Raw genomic sequence first — 21,589 nt, forward strand, 5'->3', positions numbered from 1 at the left:
AAAGTGAAAAATAATGCACACAGGTGAAACTTTTACCAAAATTTACAATGAAGCGACCATAGATCCTAAATTTAGCCCAGAAAATGGGTAGGGGTGGCCTCACTTAAATGTCTATATATTTCTCTAAAATCTCGAATTTTCACAATGAAACTTGTTAACATGTAAAGTATTACATCTTTCTTGAAAAATATGAAATTTGATAAAAGATATTTCTTATAAGAGCTGAAATAAGACTTTTCTCGAAACACATCACAATTAGTCTTAATAGTCATAAATCGATTGTATATGTTATAAAATGATGTTTTCAATGCAAAATAATCATTAAATTTGAAAAAAAATTGAATTTCGAACATATCTTCAGTAGATGCGCCTATTTCTGCAGCAATATCTGCAATAGAAAGGCCAATATTTTGACTCCAGAATGTGTGAAAATGCACAAAATGCATCCATTTGAGGGATATTCATGACGGAATGAATGATATTTCAGAATCAAAGTGAAAAATAATGCATACAGGTGAAACTTATACCAAAATTTACAATGAAGCGACCATAGATCCTAAATTTAGCCCTGAAAATGGGTAGGGGGTGGCCTCACTTAAATGTCTATATTTCTCTAAAATCTCGAATTTTTCACAATGAAACTTGTTAACATGTTCGGTATTACATCTTTCTTGAAAAATATGAAATTTGATAAAAGATATTTCTTATAAGAGCTGAAATAAGACTTTTGTCGAAACACATCACAATTAGTCTTAATAGTCATAAATCGATTGTATATGTTATAAAATGATGTTTTCAATGCAAAATAATCATTAAATTTGAAAAAAATTGAAAAAATTTGAATTTTGACCATATTTTCAGTAGATGCGCCTATTTCTGCAGCAATTTCTGCAATAGAAAGGCCAATATTTTGACTCCAGAATGTGTGAAAATGCACAAAATGCATCCATTTGAGTGATATTCATGACGGAATGAATGATATTTCAGAATCAAAGCGAAAAATAATGCATAAAGGTGAAACTTTTACCAAAATTTACAATGAAGCGACCATAGATCCTAAATTTAGCCCTGAAAATGGGTAGGGGTTGGCCTCACTTAAATGTCTATATTTCTCTAAAATCTCGAATTTTCACAATGAAACTTGTTAACATGTTCGGTATTACATCTTTCTTGAAAATAGGGATGAAAATGTTATGAAATTTGATAAAAGATATTTCTTAATTAATAACCGACCTCGACAGAGTTTTGTCCCTTGATTATCGGGAGGCGTGGCTACAGTCTCTGGCGTACGGTCAATTATTAAAAATACTACGTATTAGCAATTAGGAATGACCTGTCGCTTTTATTTTTAGATTTGGATTTTCCAGCTGTTCCATTTTTGTCGTTTTTATTAATAGATTTGAAAGGTTACTGTAAAAAACCACTGTGACAGGGCACTCTCCCAAAATTTTTAGTATAATCAGGGACATAAATAGATACCTGTAATACATTATTCCTGGTATATAAACATGCAATAGAATGACGAAATTGTGTACGTGACATTTCTATGCTTCATTGTGTCGGAAAGGGCGGATTGGACCGTTATTAAACTTAAACAACGAACGAACGAAATTGTGATTGTGTTGTGATATAGGTTTTGAACATTTTTAATATTATGATAATTGAATAAATTAAAACTGCTTAATTACCAATGTGCCTTTTAGATAATAGTAATGCCTATGTAATTACGTTGTAGGATTATATCACAGGAATTCCACTGTGTATATAACCAATTATTTTGAGAGGAAAGACGTTGTCAAGTTCTATTTTATACAATGAATAGATAAAAGTATTTGTCCGTCTGCTTGTCTATTTGTCGGAAATTAAATAAAGGTAAGATTTAATTTAATAGAAGAGATCGTGTTTGTTATACAAATCCGTTGTATACTGATAAAACAAAGATCGGGTGGGCATACGCCGAGCGTCCATGTTTTTTTTTTTATCAACAGTGATGTTTTTCTAACGGCTTAAACTTTCTTAAAACACAAATGATATAAATAATTTTTTGATCAATGGAAAGGATATAAAACAAGCAATTTATTGATTACTTTTAATCATTATTTCGAAATAATATGGATTAATTTTGAACGCTTAACTTACAGTGTTTTTTCTAAAAGTTTGGAGAATCGCCACGCCGCTATTAAAATCATATGTCATTTAAAACGGTGTTTCATTTTAAAAAGATATTTGAATTAGAAAATATGAAAATCGTAAGCATTTCAAAACTTTTTGAATTTTTAAAATCCATAAATGAGCGAAAAAGTTATTAAAAATTCCGATCCCATACACAAACGATGTAAAAACATTTGTTTTGCCCGTGACGTAACGGCGATCTCTCCTATATCAGTAAGATTTAACCAAAGAGAAATATAACATTGAAATGGTATAACACACATAATTACCATCAAGATATTGTGCGCATTATTTCTATATACTAATTAAAAATTCTAATGTCCCTCATTCATATAATGTAAGATAATTGACTTAGTACTGATAAGACAATATCACCTTTCAGATTATTTAGTATTCAATAATAGAAAGAATTAAGAATTTTTAAAACTTTTTTTTAATTTCTAGCAAACATACATGTAATCAATTTGGCCAGGTTCGCGCCATTTTCCGTCCGAACAGGTATTGTATTCTAGCGGTCTTAACATAAAATTTAGCCTGGTGACCCATATATTTTAGCCATTTTTATGCTCACAATACAATTATCTATACACAAGAAAAACAGGAAAAAATTCTATGAATGAATTTTTTCAAAATTAAAAAAAAAATATTCTTCACTATGGGTATTTTTCACTGAAAAAAAGTTTACAAAAGTAAATATGAAACAATATTTTTTTTTCATTTGTACCCATTATTGTAAGGATAGAGTATATTACAAATATGACTATGATATCAAATAAGTATATAAGAAAATCTGTAAAAAGAAAAAGACCTTATTGTGCTGTCTTGATGTATATTTTGGTTGGTATTTATAAAAAAGCAGAAAATTATGAAAATGTTGAAAAATCGCTAGCAATTTCAGCAACAGTGGGTGTGTTCAAAACATTTTTTCACAAAAACAAGCCTGGTGACCTATTATTTTTATTTGTTCATTGTTTTCAGCATAAATTTTCCTATCATATATGTGAATTTAAAAAAAATCTATGAAAGGAAAAAAACTATAGGAATTCTCTTTAAACATCAACAAAATCGGTAAATGTAAATGTATCGTTTTATTCATGTAACCTTTTATTTTTTTATAAAGCATCAAATGATCAGCAAAAATAAAAGTGGATGCATCTGGAATATATTTGGTATAGAGAAATTTTAATATAATCGACAAAAAACATAAGCACTAATTTTCTTCTGTAAAAGATAAAAAGATACTTGTTTATTGTAGTAGCATGTGCAGTCACAATGACATTGTCGGTCGTAGTTAAAACATATATTTTATCTGATCCAGGGTGATATCTGATTTTTCAAACCATTTCTTAATTGCGCAGTAGTGCCCATATCAGTGGTCAGATTCTTAATACCGTTTTTTTGGTTTTAAGACTTTTTAATTTTCAATTAGCGACTGCTCCTCAGTTTTTATCATATAAATATGGTTCATGTAAAAAGATGTATGTGTACAAATTAACTGTGATAATAGTTAGTCTCCTGTAATTCTGTATTGATATAAATACTAGTTTTGCATAGGAAGTACCTTAGTTGATGTCAGAGGTAATACTTTACAAACACAGGCTCGCACACACACATACATGCATGTACAACACAACACAAATACAACACAGTACATACATACATACAACTTAAGTACACACACGCACACACACACAAACACACACACCACTTGGAATGAACACAACACAAAATACAGCAGAACACACTTGAAATAGCTTTACTGTGATTTTAATAGTGTAATGTACTTTTTAGCTCGACTTTTCGAAGAATAAAGTAGAGCTATTGCACTCGCTCCGGCGTCGGCGTCGCCGTTGGTTAAACTTTCAAACTTAAAGTTTTTTGATAAAGTCAAATATCTTTCTTACTATAAATGCTATTGACTTGAAACTAAAAATAGTTATTTACTATCAAAGTCTACACCATGAGAAACAATTCCCATTACTCTGCTTTAAATTTTGATGGAATTATGCCTCTTTTTTAACTTAGAAATTTTGGTTAAAGTTTTTGATAAAGTCAAGTCAAATATCTCTGTTACTATCAAGACAATTGACTTGAAACTTAAAATATTTATTTACCATACCTGGAGAAACAATCCCCATTACTCTGATTTGAATTTTGACATAAATATGCCCCTTTTTAACATAGTATTTTTGTTAAAGATTTTGATAAAGTCAAATATCTCTGTTACTATCAAAGCTTTTGGCTTGAAATTTAAAATACTTACTTACCATTAAAGTCTACACCAGAAGAAACAATACCCATATCTCTTATGCCCCTTTTTAACTTAGAATTTTTTGTTAAAGGTCAATATCTTTGTTACTATTAGAGCTTTTGACTTGAAACTCTAAATAGTTATTTACAATCAAGGTCTACACCAGGAGACACAATTTCCATAACTCTGATTAGAGTTCTGTCCCTTTTTAACTTGGAATGTTTTTTTACTGGCAAAGCTCTCATTCAGAGTCAAGCACTGAAAAAGTCGAGCGCGCTGTCTTATGGACAGCTTTTGTTTTTTAGATAGTCTCTTGTAATTCTATATAGAATGGCCATTTACTGATGATATATATGAATTTTATTGTTTGTATATATGTATAAAATGGATGAGACTCAAATAAAATAAAAAGAAATATATATACAAAGCTCCGGTCCATTGAAATTTAATTTAATCAGTAATGTAATTAGATCACGCTTTCGCACCTTTTTACGTCCCTTTTACTGATAATTTATTTTTTGTCATTATAATCGCGGGTATATGTTAAATTGTTTTGAACATTTATATATAATCCATTGATTTATAATTTAGAAGCGGACTGAATGCTGTCGAAAATCCTGGTTCTGATTAAATGTATTGCATTTGAATTTTACTTTAGTCTGATAATGTTTTATTGCACATATTATAGAGAATTATAGTTTGGAAATCTCTTGTCAGTATTTGATATCTTACAATATATTGTTATGTATACCATGTATCATTTATATATTATAATATATTAATGCCAATAAACTTGAAACTATATATTTAACATATTGAGAGTAGAGTTCGTGAACTGATATAGATATCAATGGATCGGTTTTTATTGAATGTCATGTCATTAAATTTATATTTCGAAGAATGGGTTTTTATTAGTTCACCTGTCACAAAGTGACAAGGTGAGCTTTTGTGATAGCGCGGCGTCTGCGTCCGTCGTCCGTGCGTGCGTGCGTGCGTCCGAAAACTTTTGCTTGTGACCACTCTAGAGGTCACATTTTTCAAGGAATCTTTATGAAAGTTGGTCTGAATGTTCATCTTGATGAAATCTAGGTCAAGTTCGAAACTGGGTCATGTGCCTTCAAAAACTAGGTCAATAGGTCTAAAAATAGAAAAACATTGTGACCACTCTAGAGGCCATATATTTCATGAGATCTTCATGAAAATTGGTCAGAATGTTCAACTTGATGATATCTAGGGCAAGATCGAAACTGGGTCACGTGCCATCAAAAACTAGGTCAGTAGGTCTAAAAATAGAAAAATCTTGTGACCTCTCTAGAGGCCATATATTTCATAAGATCTTCATGAAGATTGGTCAGAACGTTCATCTTGATGATATCTAGGTCAGTTTTGAAACTGGGTCATGTGCCGTCAAAAACTAGGTCAGTAGGTCAAATAATAGAAAAACCTTGTGACCTCTCTAAAGGCCATATTTTTCGTGGGATCTGTATGAAAATTGGTCTGAATGTTCATCTTGGTGATTTTTAGGTCTTTTTCGAAACTGGATCACGTGCGATGAAAAACTAGGTCAGTAGGTCTAAAAATAGAAAAACATTGTGACCTCTCTAGGGGCCATACTTGTGAACGGATCTCCATAAAAATTGGTCAGAATGTTCTTCTTGATGATATCTAGGTCAAGTTTGCAAGTGGGTCACGTGCCTTCAAAAAGTAGGTCAGTAGGTCAAATAATGTAAAAACGTTGTGACCTCTCTAGAGGCCATATTTTTCATGGGATCTGTATGAAAGTTGGTCTGAATGTTTATCTTGTTGCTGTATAGGACAAGTTTGAAACTGGGTCAACTGCAATCAAAAACTAGGTCAGTAGGTCTTGAAATAGAAAAACCTAGTGACCTCTCTAGAGGTCATACCCTTAAATGGATCTTCATGAAAATTGGTCAGAATGTTAACCTTGATGATATCTAGGTCATGTTTGAAACTGGGTCACGTGCCTTAAAAAGCTAAGTCAGTAGATCAAATAATATAGAAAAACCTTGTGACTTCTCTAGAGGCCATAATTTTCATGGGATCTGTATGAAAATTGGTCTGAATGTTCATCTTGATGATATCTAGGTCAGGATTGAAACTGGGTCAACTGTGGTCAAAAACTAGGTCAGAAACTCTAAAATTAGAAAAATCTTTTGACCTCTCTAGAGGCCATATTTTTCAATGGATCTTCATGAAAATTGATCTGAATGTTCACCTTGATGATATCTAGGTCAGTTTCGAAACTGGGTCATGTCAAAAACTAGGCCAGTAGGTATAAAAATAGAAAAACGTTGTGACCTCTCTAGAGGCCAGATTTTTCAATGGATCTGTATGAAAGTTGGTCTAAATATTTACCTTGATGATATATTGGACAAGTTTGAAAATGGGTCAACTGCGATCAAAAACTAGGTCAGTAGGTCTTGAAATATAAAAACCTTGTGACCTCTCTAGAGGCCATACCCTTAAATGGATCTTCATGAAAATTGGTCAGAATGTTCACCTTGATGATATCTAGGTCAAGTTTGAAACTGGATCACATTCCTTAAAAAACTACGTCAGTAGGTCAAATAATAAAAAAACATTGTGACTTCTCTAGAGGCCATAATTTTCATCGGATCTGTATGACTGTTGGTCTGAATGTTCATCTTGATGATATCTAGGTCAGTTCTGAAACTGGGTCAACTGCGGTCAAAAACTAGGTCAGTAGGTCTAAAATTAGAAAAATCTTCTGACCTCTCTAGAGGCCATATTTTCCAATGGATCTTCATGAAAATTGATCTGAAGGTTCACCTTGATGATTTCTAGATCAGTTTCGAAACTGGGTCACGTGCCGTCAAAAACTAGGCGAGTAGGTATAAAAATAGAAAAACCTTGTGACCTCTCTAGAGGCCATATTTTTCATGAGATCTTCATGAAAGTTAGTGAGAATGTTCACCTTGATCATATCTAGGTAAAGTTCAAAACAGGGTCACGTACCTTCGAAAACTAGGTCAATAGGTCAAATAATAGAAAACTTTGTGACCTCTCTTGAGACCATATTTTTCAATGGATCTTCATGAAAATTGGTCAAAATTTTTATCTTGATAATATCTAGGTCAAGTTCAAAACTGGGTCACATGAGCTCAAAAACTAGGTCACTGTGTAAAATAATAGAAAAAATGACGTCATACTCAAAACTGGGTCATGTGGGAAGAGGTGAGCGATTCAGGACCATCATGGTCCTCTTGTTAGCTCACCTGAGCCAATGTCCGTCGTCCGTCGTGCGGTGTCAGTCAACATTTTCTAAAAAAGTCTTCTTCTTGAAACCCACCAGGCAGAATTGCACCAAACTTCACAGGAATGATCCTTGGGTGGTCCCCTTTCCAAACTGTTCAAATAATTTCATTCCGTGCAGAACTCTGGTTGCCATGACAACCGAAAGGAAAAACTTAAAAATCTTCTTGTCCAAAACTGCAATACATAGAGCCTTGATATTTGGCATGTGACATCATCTAATGGTCCTCTATATAATTTGTTCAAATTTTGCTACTGAGATGAAAAGAGGCCCCGCCCAGGGGGTCCCAAGTTTTACATAGACTTATATAGGAAAAAACTTTAAAAATCATTTTTTCTGAAACTACAAGACCTAGGCCTTTGATATTTTGTATGTAGCTTTGCCTTGTGGTCCTCTATGAGGAGCGTTCAAATTTTATCCCTAGGATGAAAAGAGGCCCCGCGCCGGGGGTCCCAAGTTTTGCACAGACTTATATATAGGAGAAAATCTTCTTGTCTGAAACTGAAAGGCCTAGGCTTTTGATATTTGGTATGTAGCATTGCCTAGTGAACCTCTAACAGAATTGTTCAAAGTATGCCCCTGGGGTAAAAAGAGGTTCCACCCTGGGGGTCACTTGTTATATGAGTTATATAGGAAAAAATACTTCAAAAATTATCAGATCATATTTCCTAGACTGTTTAATTATATTTACCTGATGTACCCAAGTGATTACGGGTCACCTTACAGTGACCTTGACCTACTGACCTACTTTCTTGTTTTTTTAAGATACAGCCTTGAATTTGAATGACATGTACAGTTTTGCATACCGATCTTAAAACTGACTTTCAGTGACCATGAATTTGACCTACTTTCCTACTTTCTAATATTTTAGCATCAGTTTGCCATTTGAAACATGTGGCTCATATTACTCAGGTGAGCGATTCAGGGTCATCATGACCCTCTTGTTAATACTTTGGTAAGAAGATAGTTAAACATGAAATAGTAAAGTTATTAGTATATCTGCGTTTTCCGGCCTGTTCTAATGAGACCACTTTGATGTCCAAAGATTAAGTCTTTAACGACCACACAATAGACAATATTAACGAGAGCTCACGCGTGCCATTGATTAATTAATGAGGTGTTAAAGGATTAACTATGCTATGTTTCAAACGACTAACACGTAATCAACCAGGTGTAAACGTTTCTGTTGATTGTTAAATTGAACAAACCATATTTTAGATTAAATTTATAGTTACGAGTATTTAATTGTGTACAATACTAACAAACTACACACACACGCACAATGTATTCTTACATCATTTTATATACATACAGGAATTAATACTAAATGGTCTAACTCAGTAACAGTATTATTTCCTAAAAAGATCTCCTAATCATACACCTGATCAAAAAGATGCCCTAAATTGTGTTTTTAAAGTCATAATTGCGCTCAGAAACTAAGTCAAAGTAATATTGGATCAAAACATAAAACTATTTTCGAGGGGTCGAAATGTCTTGGGGTTGAAATGTCTTTGGGGTCGAAACGTCCAAGGAAATTCAATTCTGGGGTCGAAGTGTCTTGGGTTCGAAATGTTTTGCATTCGATGTGAAATTCACACAACTTGTTGCACAAGATCATGTTTTTGACACCTTTGAAAGTGGTAAACAAACATATGTAATTGTTATAGATTTTAGCAAGCCATACAGGAAGACCTAGGCTGGCGTTCCCATGAACATCGCAGACTAGGCTGCCGGCTCATCATGTTTTACAAAATATACCATAACCTAGTTGCAGTTAATCTCCCGCCATATGTCCAAATTCCTTACAGGTTAACATAGACACATGCACCCTCTATCTCTACGTCAATTATACAGGTTTCCTCTGACTACCACAAGTAGATTCTACTCCTTCTTTCCTCACAGCATTGTACGTACTTTGGAACAAACTCCCAAGCCACATTGCCACCCTGCCCGACCTTGATCAGTTCAGGCGGGCTGTTGTAAAGATGCAGTATTAATCTGGCTCCCGGTGTTTTTACTTTTTATCTTTTGACTTTTTTTCTCACTATTAACAATTTAATCATGACTAAAACACTTTTCCAGTCTCACTTATCCTGACATGCTTTCACTGTCCGGTTTTATCTCTCTCTCACCTATTTACTAACAATCCGACGTGCACTTATTTCCTGCCTATAACACTCGCGAGAGGGGTTGGCAGTATCCATAGATAGATAGATAGATAGATAGATAATAAACTTGAACAGCTGGGAGTCCGTCCTAAGGCATAACGGTGGATTTCTGAAGGACCGCAAAAATGTAGTCTTACTCGTTCAGTTTACTGGGGTGGCTTATTTTATGAACTGATATTTTATGCCTCATAGCCTTACCCGATCAGCATTTTACTGTTAGGAAAACGAAGACATTAAATAATTTCCAAAAAAGTAATAAAATACTGGTCAAACTTAATGTCACGGTACGGACTTGGTCATGTTTAGGGAGAAGATATGTCAGGCAGCCGGTTAGCTCGGTCGGTAGAACAATCGCCCTGTAGGCGAGGGGACCCGGGTTCGAGTCCCGGACTGACTGCACATTTTTCTCACCCTATGACATTTGGCGCCCACCATGGGACCGTGGCATGCTTGCTTGGTCAGTCTTACAACACTTGCAATATTATGTATACCTCCGGAATCGAGGACGAATTTCCAGTTTGTGGGGGTGTATGTCATGGTGCGGACTTGGTCACGTTAGGGGAGAATATGTGTCAGGCAGCCGGTTAGCTCAGTCGGTAGAGCACTCGCCCTGTAAGCGAGGGGTCCTGGGTCTGAGCCGCGGACTGACTGCACATTTTTGTCACCCTGTGACATTAAATTGCTCCAATAGATTAAACATTAATATTCATGTAGAAACGTCTTAATGAGTTGAATATAACGCATATTTTTAAATAAGAGACTTTAAATCTTCGGAAATATGTTGTGTATAGATGCGAGTGGATATCTACCCAGACACCGGTTTCAATACACAGCTGACTTTTTTTATGATCTGATATTTTATGGTTGTCATCCCTTGAAGCCGCTTACCCGTATCTACATTTTACTGTTAGGAAAACGTAAACATTAAAAAATCCAAAAAAGTCAAAAAAATCTGGGCAGACATAAACATTTATATTAATGTAGAAACTTTAAATGGGTTGAATATAACTCATAATTTTAAACAAGAGACTTAAATCTTAGGAAATATGATGTAAGCAGATGCAAGGAGATATTTACCCCGACACCGGTTTCAAAACACAGCGGAATGCCGATGACCCGAAATTGCAGAAACAAAACTCAAAATATACATTCAAAAAATGTCAGTGAGACTATTTTATGCTTTAATGTCAACATAAATTCATTATCAGAGGTGTAATCATTACAAATATAGTCCTGACTTCCAAAACTCTAAATGCCGCTTTTTTATATTTTGTTTTTTTCATAGTTGCGGCTTTAGAGTTTTGGACCAGGCCTACTATGAAACCATACCAAAATAAAAAGTTGTCCAACTTTTCGTCGCAAACGTAGTCAACTGAAATTTTGAACGAAGAAGTATGGGTATCTTGAAAAAATAATCACTTCTACATCAGTTAACACCATTTGTCAAATTCTGCAAGCAAATCTTACAATAAAATCGCTGATTTTTACAAGTCACTGTTAGATCAGCATCATTTCGGCGGCCATTGTTGAATAGCTACAACGAGATTCTCGCATGACGTAACCGCGCGAGCCGCTAAAATATACATGTAGACCTTGTAAACAAAAGAAATGATTTATACATACAAGTTTTCTTAAGGATTTATCTATGAAAGTAATAATTAAAATCAATTTCAATAAAAAATAACCATTTTCCCAAGTTTTTTTTGCCACCGGGATGCTGATGCAACTTCAAACTCGAAGCGGCACATGTAAGCGCTCTGTTAGCGGTTCGCGCGGGTGAAAGGTCAGTCTCGTATTTCAAAGGAGCAAGATGGCGGCGTAGAGTAAACGTTTCAGACCAGTTCGAAATTGTCAGGTAGTTCTGCCATCAATTATGGGCTTTAATGCGTAAAATTTGGCACAATGGTAGATTTTACTATATATTAACTGATCAGAAAGTGCTGCTGCCGATTTCTTTTAAAATGTACAAACGCGAGCGTGTCAGATTTCTGGCACGATTATTGGTATGATTTCCCTACGGAGTACACTTCAGCGCTCCCGTCCAAATACAGTATATAAACCGAGAGCGCTGAAGATCTTAAGCTATTACAAATACATTGTACATGTTCCAGAAAACGTTCCCAATGGATTTCATTGCGGATTTCCTAACAGAAAAATGCAGAATAAGTTTGAACGTGAAGAGACAGTGACAGTCAGAAGTTATTTTATTAAAAGCCAGTGTCATATATTATTACAGTCAACATTAGCTATGTGTAAGTATGTAAGTTTTGACCAACAGCACTCTACTGCTGCATATCAGATATTCGACTTACCAAATCTGCGGTTCCTCAAGGCTCTGGTCTCGACCCTTGTCTCATTCTTTCCTACATAAGTCTTCCTGACTCCAAACTGTTTGCAGATTATACTACATAGCATATCTGACAGTCAAATCTTCATCAGACTCCTAAACCTGGCAAAATGACCTGCATGCTCTTGAACTGATCCTTTGAATTTTTCACATAGAGGTGTGAAGTGTTACAAATAACAAGGAAAAAAAACCTTTAGTTTATATTTTCCTTTACATCCTACATGGCACTGAATTAAAAAGCACGAATGGCACGTGGTTATTTTTGAAAATCAAGATAAAAAGTTTACCTATTTATGAATTTTATTTAATCATAAACATCACAATTTTAGATAAAATTCATCAAAAAAAAACATACCTTAGAAGGTTTAAGTTCTCAGAAAAGGTCAATAAATAACGATTCTATACAGCCTATTGGTTTTCAAAATGAAGAGTACCCTGATCAGGTGACAACTGCAATGGCGGACAAAATATTGCTGACAGGGGTACCAATTTGAAACTTGAGTGTATAACTTGTGTTCAAATTACGTTGCATGTATTATTTTATGCCAGATCAAAAGAAAAATGGATTAGAAATATTTTGAAATAAAAGATGAGTTCACTGCATTTCATTTGATGAAATTATAGCGTGACAGACTTCTGGCACGATTCCTGGTTAGGTTTCAGCTTCGGATTCGTTTCAGCTCAGAGTTCCGTAACAACATATAAACACCTATGAGCTGAATTTTTTAGCTACACACTCGGGTACACTTCCCCGCCGATTTGGACAATGTTCTCGCTGGTTTTATAAAACTTAACTTTTTCTACATAGCATCCGCTTACAAAAGCTTGGGCTTTTTGTTTTCTGCGCAGGGATACGTGGCTATTAAGATAACTAATTCCGAAATCATCCGGAATGTCCGACAGAAAGATTTCTGTGGCCGCCATATTGTTTATTTTGTTTTGTCCCTTGATTATCGGGAGGCGTGGCTACAGTCTCTGGCGTACGGTCAATTATTAAAAATACTACGCTGGTATAACCAGGGACATAAATAGATACATGTAATACATTATTCCTGGTATAACATGCAATAGAATGACGAAAATGGGATTGTGTTGATCGTGATATAGGTTTGGATAATTTTTAATATTATGATAATTGAGTAAATTAAAACTGCTTAATTACCAATGTGCCTTTTAGATAATATTAATGCCTATGTTTTTATGTTGTAGAATTATATCCCAGGAATTCCGCTGTGTATATAACCAATTATTTTGACAGGAAATGATAAGACGTTGTCAAGTTCTATTTTATACAATGAATAGATAAAAGTATTTGTCAAGTATTTTGGCAAAATGTGTACGTATCAATGCAAACTTTTGACAACTTTAATATAAGAGTGTTTATATTCATATGTTCCCTAAGGCAAGATATATTTATTAAATTGATAAATACATCCAGTGCACGGTATAGGTGCCTTCGCCGTAGTACACAACATAGTGTCACATCGGTAGGAGTGAAATATAAAGACGTACCATTAACTAACCTGTCAAGTTCTGCTGCTATCTCATGTCTTCCCGGTACACAAAATGACCCATCGACTGCCGAAGGTATTACTTCTTTGATTGAGTGTGATTCAAACACCTAACATATCTTGTTATTTAAGGCCTTTGCTTATGTCAAGTGCAATACTTTATCAAACATACGTTTCATCAATATCAAATACTTTGCTTGTACTTTTGTAATAATGAAATAAAAAAACATAAATTTGCCTTGATTAAGATGACGGTATAACCATTTGTAATCATATTAGCCTTCTGTCCGTAAGTTTCCGATGGTTTCCGTACAATCGGAATCGGCTATTACCGTGGTTTGGGCTGGTCCGGGTCGGGCCGGGTTTTATAAAGGTAGCAGATCCGTTTTTGGTGGCTGCTGCCACCAGTGTGAAAAAGAATACTCAGTTTGAGAAATCTTGTCAGTTCTTTAAGACCATACTAACAACACAACCAAAAATAGTTCCAGGCTTTCCAGAGAAACAATTATCTACACAACGTGCAAATATGCAATGCTACAATATATGCCTTAATACCATTTTTAATGTAAAGCAATACAAACTGAAGTCAACGTATTAGTTAAAACAACAACGTGTATGAATACAAATATGCAAATTCATGGTCACGTGAATAAACGATGACCTAATGTCACCTGAACTAGAGCGATGATATTGATTAGCTATTGCATAGTACTAGAGGTCACGTAGCTTATAACGTAGATGAAGGTAGAAACTAAGCCTGGGAATCCAGACTGACAGTTCAAACATGTTTCCTAACCGCAGTGTCACATGTATAACTCCCGAAATTTTTAAGGCTGTATTTGATAAAGAACGATGACTTCTGCTAGTAATAATCCGTGGCTAAAAATAGAAACGGAATTTAAACGGAAAAGTTTCCAAACATTTCCGGTCCATAGACAATACCATGCAGTTTGTACCTCCGATAGCTTTTCCAGCAAGTTGTAACTCTTTATAGATAAGTCAGAATAAACTTAAATGTTCGTCATAGTTATCAAACTGTAAGATATTATATTAATGCAACCCTAGTGATCTAAGAACGTTACTGAATTTTCGACAGCATTGTCTGTTTTCGTTTCAAACACGCAAAAATATGACCACACGTTAATTAGGCTATTTATCGATAATCAGCAGTGATTTGGATTTCCTCAGGCGTTGATATTGCCAATTAACACTAATTAGCGCAAATTTAGTGAGATGATTTATGAACAGAACAGGACAGTAATTTATTGATATAACTTGAACATGTACAGTTCATCGTTATATTAAGAACAAAATATACTAAAACATGCTTAGCAATACGAGGGTGAACAAAACAAAAGAACATTAGTTTAAATTCATTCAATGACCTGCCGTGAGAATCAAATACAAGTATGTTTTCTAAATAATATTCCTTCAGCAATATAAAATACAATATAAGAGACTATATGTATGCATAGATAGACATGTATTCGGTACAATTTCGTCTGACAAAACACGAATTATCAACGTGGAAACCCACAGGTCGCCCAAGCTGACAAATGTTGCAAGCTCGCTTTGACTAAGTAGTGCTACTGTATCACGATTGCATCAACTTGTAAGCTCAGCGATGATATTAATGCTCGCCTTTTTGAAACGGCAATCTGTCAGACTGTAGTAAGTCGTTGGATAACAGATTTGACCAACGGTAAAATTAAATTGTTTCAAGACAGATTCTTCTCACTTCAGCTAAATTCATTTGAGTCGCACCATCAGAAAAACAACATAGTACATTTGTGGCCAGCATGGACCCAGATCAAACTGCGGATCCACACACTCTGGTCAGGATCCTTGCTGTTTGCTAACGGTTTCTCTAGTTGCAATAGGCTTTGAAAGCTAACAGCATGGATTCTGACCAGACTGCGCGGATGCACAGACTGGTCTGATCTATGCTGGGCGCAAACGCACTATCTTGATTTTCTCATGGTGCGTTTCAATATATCTGGGTTGATACAAATATATGTATAAAAATTAAAACGGTCTCGTTTCGCTAGTTACATATTTTTCGCCGATTTTTTTCTCAGTCTGACTAAAATTGTAAGTTTGTCTGACATGTCCAGCATTTTTGCGATGCCTGCTGTTACGTCTAGCGAACTTTTGAGTATAACAGATGGAGTGATAATTAATGCACCTCTAAAATACACTGGCTACAGAACTGACATTCTGAGGTACATTTGTGGTGCATGTTTGTGTTGTTTTCTTTCACAAAAGTCTCGTGAAAACCACAGCTGTCTGACAAGGACTAATTCAGTGTGTATAATAATTCATGACAGTCACTGTCCAAAAGCTTTAGAAAGAAATCTTAATAGCTGAATGATTTGGAGAAAAAGCTTATATTATCTATTTATAGTGAAACATGGTCGATGTAATTTATGTTGTATTTTTCGTCACAAATAATGAAAACGGAACAAAACTATTCATTAAAGACTGAATCAGTGTGTGTGTAAACAATGACTGGCAGTGAAAAAGGATTAATTTTGAAACCAAAGCCGAATATTTTGCAAAACAAGAAGGTTCTTATGGTTTAAATTAACAATTCTTTTCTTTGTAATATTTTACACATTGATTAGCAGCCACCATCAGCGCTTTGAGCGCTTTGATTTTTCTAGTATTTCGGACTTCCGAGCGATGTGTCAGACGGCTTCTGATATCTTACGAGATGCAGACCTGAAAATAAAAAGATACCTGTTTACATCTTACTTGAAGAAAAAATAAAATACATAGTAAACTTCATACAAAGCATAGATTTTTAAATCCACAAGCCACCTGAAAGATAATTTCAGCCCGCGAAAATACATGACATTTCAGCCCAAATTAGCCATATCTCCAACTGGCCTTAAAATGTTAGGGGAAATGATAGAGTCAAATGGCAACTTCCATTCTGTACTCAGTTTCAAGTATTACTTGCAGAGCTGGACAAAAATACCTGTCAACCGATTACTTTTTTCACTATTTTCAACTGTATGAGGCCTATATGACATTTGACAGTTCACGAGAAGCTGAATGCTGATAGTGGTATATACGCATTTCAAGCAGTTATATGAAAGTATTGCCATCAAGCTTACATTCGCATCTGCCAGAATTTCTGCAACATACCATTCTTAAACTTGTTAATCACAAACTCACATCAACAAATATTTCAAACATCAAAACAGCCTTCACTTCAAGGTTTTATCTCTAATGACAGATTTTGACCCTGGCCAATTCGAACCTGTGGCTGGAAACTACCAACTGCTACCTTAATAAGGCTATATAGTATATACCAATAAAAGAAATTGTCCTTTGTTTCATATAAAATTCAGCAACTTCAGAACAAATTTGTTACAGTTTCTAGATTTTCACTCCGTCGTAGACCTATTTTCCACAAGATATCCATACATTTGCTTCAAGAAAACGAAAAGAAAAAGGGGTGTTGAATAGTATGCAGTGAAATGCAAGTCAACTGAAGTCAGGTACGCTCATATTGCCGCATTTCAGAAAGCGGTCCGCAGAGTAAACACCTTACTTTCGTTTTCAAGTAAACAAATCGAAAACATGCGAATTATAGCATGAAAAGTGTCCTATTTTATGTAAAATTCATTCCACTAGTGAAATAATGCCCATTTGGTCCCCGATTTACGCGCAAATGCGCGAAAAATGGAAAAATTAGGTTCTATTTATTAGGGACTTCTTTCGACTACACCAAGGAAGCACATTTTTGACAGAATTACTGCATTATAACCTATAAGAAATATCTTTTATCAAATTTCATAACATTTTCATCCCTATTTTCAAGGAAGATGTAATATCGAACATGTTAACTAGTTTCATTGTGAAAATTCGAGATTTTAGAGAAATATAGACATTTAAGTGAGGCCACCCCCTACCCATTTTCTGGGCTAAATTTAGGCTCTATGGTCGTTTCATTGTAAATTTTGGTAAAAGTTTCACCTGTATGCATTATTTTTCACTTTGATCATTCCGTCATGAATATGACTCAAATGGAGGCATTTTGTGCATTTTCACACATTCTGGAGACAAAATATTGGCCTTTCTATTGCAGAAATTGCTGCAGAAATAGGCGCATCTACTCAAAATATGGTCAAAATTCAAAATTTTTCAAATTTAATGATTATTTTGCATTGAAAACATCATTTTATAACATATACAATCAATTTATGACTATTAAGACTAATTGTGATGTGTTTCGAGAAAAGTCTTATTTCAGCTCTTATAGGCTATATACCAATAAAAGAAATTGTTCAGTCTTTGTTTCAAATAAAATTCAGCTACTTCAGAACAATTTTGTTACAGTTTTTAGATTTTCACTCCGTCGTAGACCTAGTTTCCACAACATATCCATACATTTGCTTCAAGAAAACGAAAAGAAAAAGGGGTGTTGAATAGTATGCAGTGAAATGCAAGTCAACTGAAGTCAGGTACACTCATACTGCCGCATTTCAGAAAGCGGTCCGCAGAATAAACACCCTACTTTCGTTTTCAAGTAAACAACTCGAAAACATGCGAATATTAGCATGAAAAGTGTCCTATTTTATGTAAAATTCATTCCACGAGTGCAATAATGCCCATTTGGCCCCCGATTTACGCGCAAATGCGCGAAAAATGGAAAAATTAGGTTCTGTTTATTAGGGACTTCTTTCGACTACACCACGAAAGCACATTTTTGACCGAATTACTGCATAACAACCCATAACCGACCTCGACAGAGTTTTGTCCCTTGATTATCGGGAGGCGTGTCTACAGTCTCTGGCGTACGGTCAATTATTAAAATACTGCAATTAGGAATGACCTGTCGCTTTTATTTTTAGATTTGGATTTTCCAGACTGTTCCATTTTTATCGCTTTTATTAATAGATTTGAAAGGTTATTGGAAAAAAAATCACTGCGACAAGTCACTCCAAAATTTTTTAGTATAACCAGGGACATAAATAGATACATGTAATACATTATTCCTGGTATAATAACATGCAATAGAATGACGAAATTGTTTACTGCTTTATTGTGTCTGAAAGGGCGGATGGACCGTTATTAAACTTAAACAACGAACGAACGAAATTGTGATTGATCGTGATATAGGTTTTGAAATTTTTTAATATTATGATAATTGAGAAAATTAAAACTGCTTAATTACCAATGTGCCTTTTAGATAATAGTAATGTCTATGTATTTATGTTGTAGGATTATATCACAGGAATTCCACTGTGTATATAACCAATTATTTTGAGAGGAAAGACGTTGTCAAGTTCTATTTTATACAATGAATAGATAAAAGTATTTGTCCGTCTGCTTGTCTGTTTGTCTCTGTTTACTCGGAAATTAAATAAAGGTAAGATTTAATTTAATAGAAGAGATCGTGTTTGTTATACAAATCCGTTGTATACTGATAAAACAAAGATCGGGTGGGCAGACGCCGAGCGTCCATGTTTTTTTTTTTTGTAAACAGTGATGTTTTTCTAACGGCTTAAGCTTTCTTAAAACACAAATGATATAAATAATTTTTTGATCAATGGAAAGGATATAAAACAAGCAATTTATTGATTACTTTTGATCATTATTTCGAAATAATATGGATTAATTTTGAACACTTAACTTACAGTGTTTTTTCTAAAAGTTTGGAGAATCGCCACGCCGCTATTAAAATCATATGTCATTTAAAGATATTTGAATTAGAAAATATGAAAATCGTAAGCATTTCAAAACTTTTTGAATTTTTAAAATCCATAAATGAGCGAAAAAGTTATTAAACATTCCGATCCCATACACAAACAATGTAAAAACATTTGTTTTGCCCGTGACGTAACGGCGATCTCTCCTATATCAGTAAGATTTAACCAAAGAGAAATAGAACATTGAAATGGTATAACACACATAAGTACCATCAAGATATTGTGCGCATTATTTCTATATACTAATTAAAAATTCTAATGTCCCTCAACATTTTCATTTTTGGCATTTTCTTTCATAATACTAACAGTACACGTTCGATATTCCTCACAAATATTTTAATAAGAAATTACTTAAAGGGAATTCCGACAGTTTTTTATGCGCATCTTTCTACGCAGCCGACACTTTCTATGGAAAACTGAACTGAAGTCAACATTTGTTGAAACACGTTACAGACAGTCTTAAATATGAGGAATCTTGAATGAAATAACATTTTTGATAAGTTTTATCAGTAATCAAATGTTGATACTGGTTTATGTTGTATTGACAAGTATCATGCGTGACAGGTATCTTGCTATTTTTGTGGTTGTGTTTTCACATCGCATTTTGGTACAAAGACAGTGTTGTTCATATAATGTAAGATAATTGACTTAGTACTGATAAGACAATATCACCTTTCAGATTATTTAGTATTCAATAATAGTAAGAATTAAGAATTTTTAAAACTTTTTTTTTAAATTTCTAGCAGACATACATGTAATCAATTTGGCCAGGTTCGCGCCATTTTCCGTCCGAACAGGTGTTGTATTCTAGCGGTCTTAACATAAAATTTAGCCTGGTGACCCATATATTTTTAGCCATTTTTATGCTCACAATACAATTATCTATACACAAGAAAAACAGGAAAAAATTATATGAAAGAATTTTTTTCAAAATTTAAAAAAATATTCTTCACTATGGGTATTTTTCACTGAAAAAAGTTTACAAAAGTAAATATGAAACAATATTTTTTTTCATTTGTACCCATTATTGTAAGGATAGAGTATTACAAATATGATTATGATATCAAATAAGTATATAATAAAATGTGTAAAAAGAAAAAGACCTTATTGTGTTGTCTTGATCTATATTTTGGTTGGTATTTATAAAAAAGCAGAACATTATGAAAATGTTGAAAAATCGCTAGCAGTTTCAGCAACAGTGGGTGTGTTCAAAACAATTTTTCACAAAAACAAGCCTGGTGACCTATTATTTTTATTTGTTCATTGTTTTCAGCATAAATTTTCCTATCATATATGTGAATTTAAAAAAAATTCTATGAAAGGAAAAAAAACTATAGGAATTCTCTTTAAACATCAACAAAATCGGTAAATGTAAATGTATCGTTTTATTCATGTAACCTTTTATTTTTTTATAAAGCATCAAATGATCAGCAAAAATAAAAGTGGATGCATCTGGAATATATTTGGTATAGAGAAATTTTAATATAATCGACAAAAAACATAAGCACTAAGTTTCTTCTATATAAGGTAAAATGATACTTGTTTATTGTAGTGGCATGTGCAGTCACAGTGACATTGTCGGTCGTAGTTAAAACATACATACAAAGCTCCGGTCCATTGAAATTTAATTCGATCAGTAATGTAATTAGTCACACTTTCGCATCTTTTTACGTCCCTTTTACTGAAAATTTATTTATTGTCATTATAATCGCGGGTATATGTTTAACTGTTTTGAACATTTATATATAATCCATTGATTTATAATTTAGAAGCGGACTGAATGCTGTCGAAAATCCTGGTTCTGTTTAAATGTATTGCATTTGAATTTTACTTTAGTCTGATAATGTTTTATTGCACATATTATAGAGAATTATAGCTTGGAAATCTCTTGTCAGTATTTGATATCTTACAATATATTGTTATGTATACCATGTATCATTTATATATTATAATATATTAATGCCAATAAACTTGAAACTATATATTTAACATATTGAGAGTAGAGTTCGTGAACTGATATAGATATCAATGGGTCGGTTTTTGGGGTGCAATGCCCCCAGATTTAACAAACCGTCTTTCAATTTTCTTGTCGAGCTTATGACCAAACTGACAACACACAGAAAAC

General features: G+C 33.9%; 1 protein-coding gene across 5 annotated transcripts in view; it reads left to right on the plus strand.

The window, feature by feature from the left end:
* The first annotated feature begins 1,522 nt into the window (after nt 1-1,522).
* LOC123564123 (ubiquitin conjugation factor E4 A-like) overlaps nt 1,523-21,589 on the plus strand; it is a 121,214-nt gene continuing 101,147 nt past the window's right edge. The window contains exon 1 of one of the 5 annotated variants that reach the window (XM_053536730.1): nt 1,523-1,633. The gene's annotated coding sequence lies outside the window, so the exon portion shown is untranslated. Of the gene's footprint in view, nt 1,873-13,321; nt 13,341-18,735; nt 18,875-18,894; nt 19,125-21,589 lie in introns of those variants that run through there. The other 4 variants (XM_053536728.1, XM_053536731.1, XM_053536727.1 and 1 more) reach the window with 4 other exon arrangements.

The sequence above is a fragment of the Mercenaria mercenaria genome, chromosome 2 (assembly GCF_021730395.1).
Source record: "Mercenaria mercenaria strain notata chromosome 2, MADL_Memer_1, whole genome shotgun sequence".
NCBI lineage: Eukaryota > Metazoa > Mollusca > Bivalvia > Venerida > Veneridae > Mercenaria > Mercenaria mercenaria.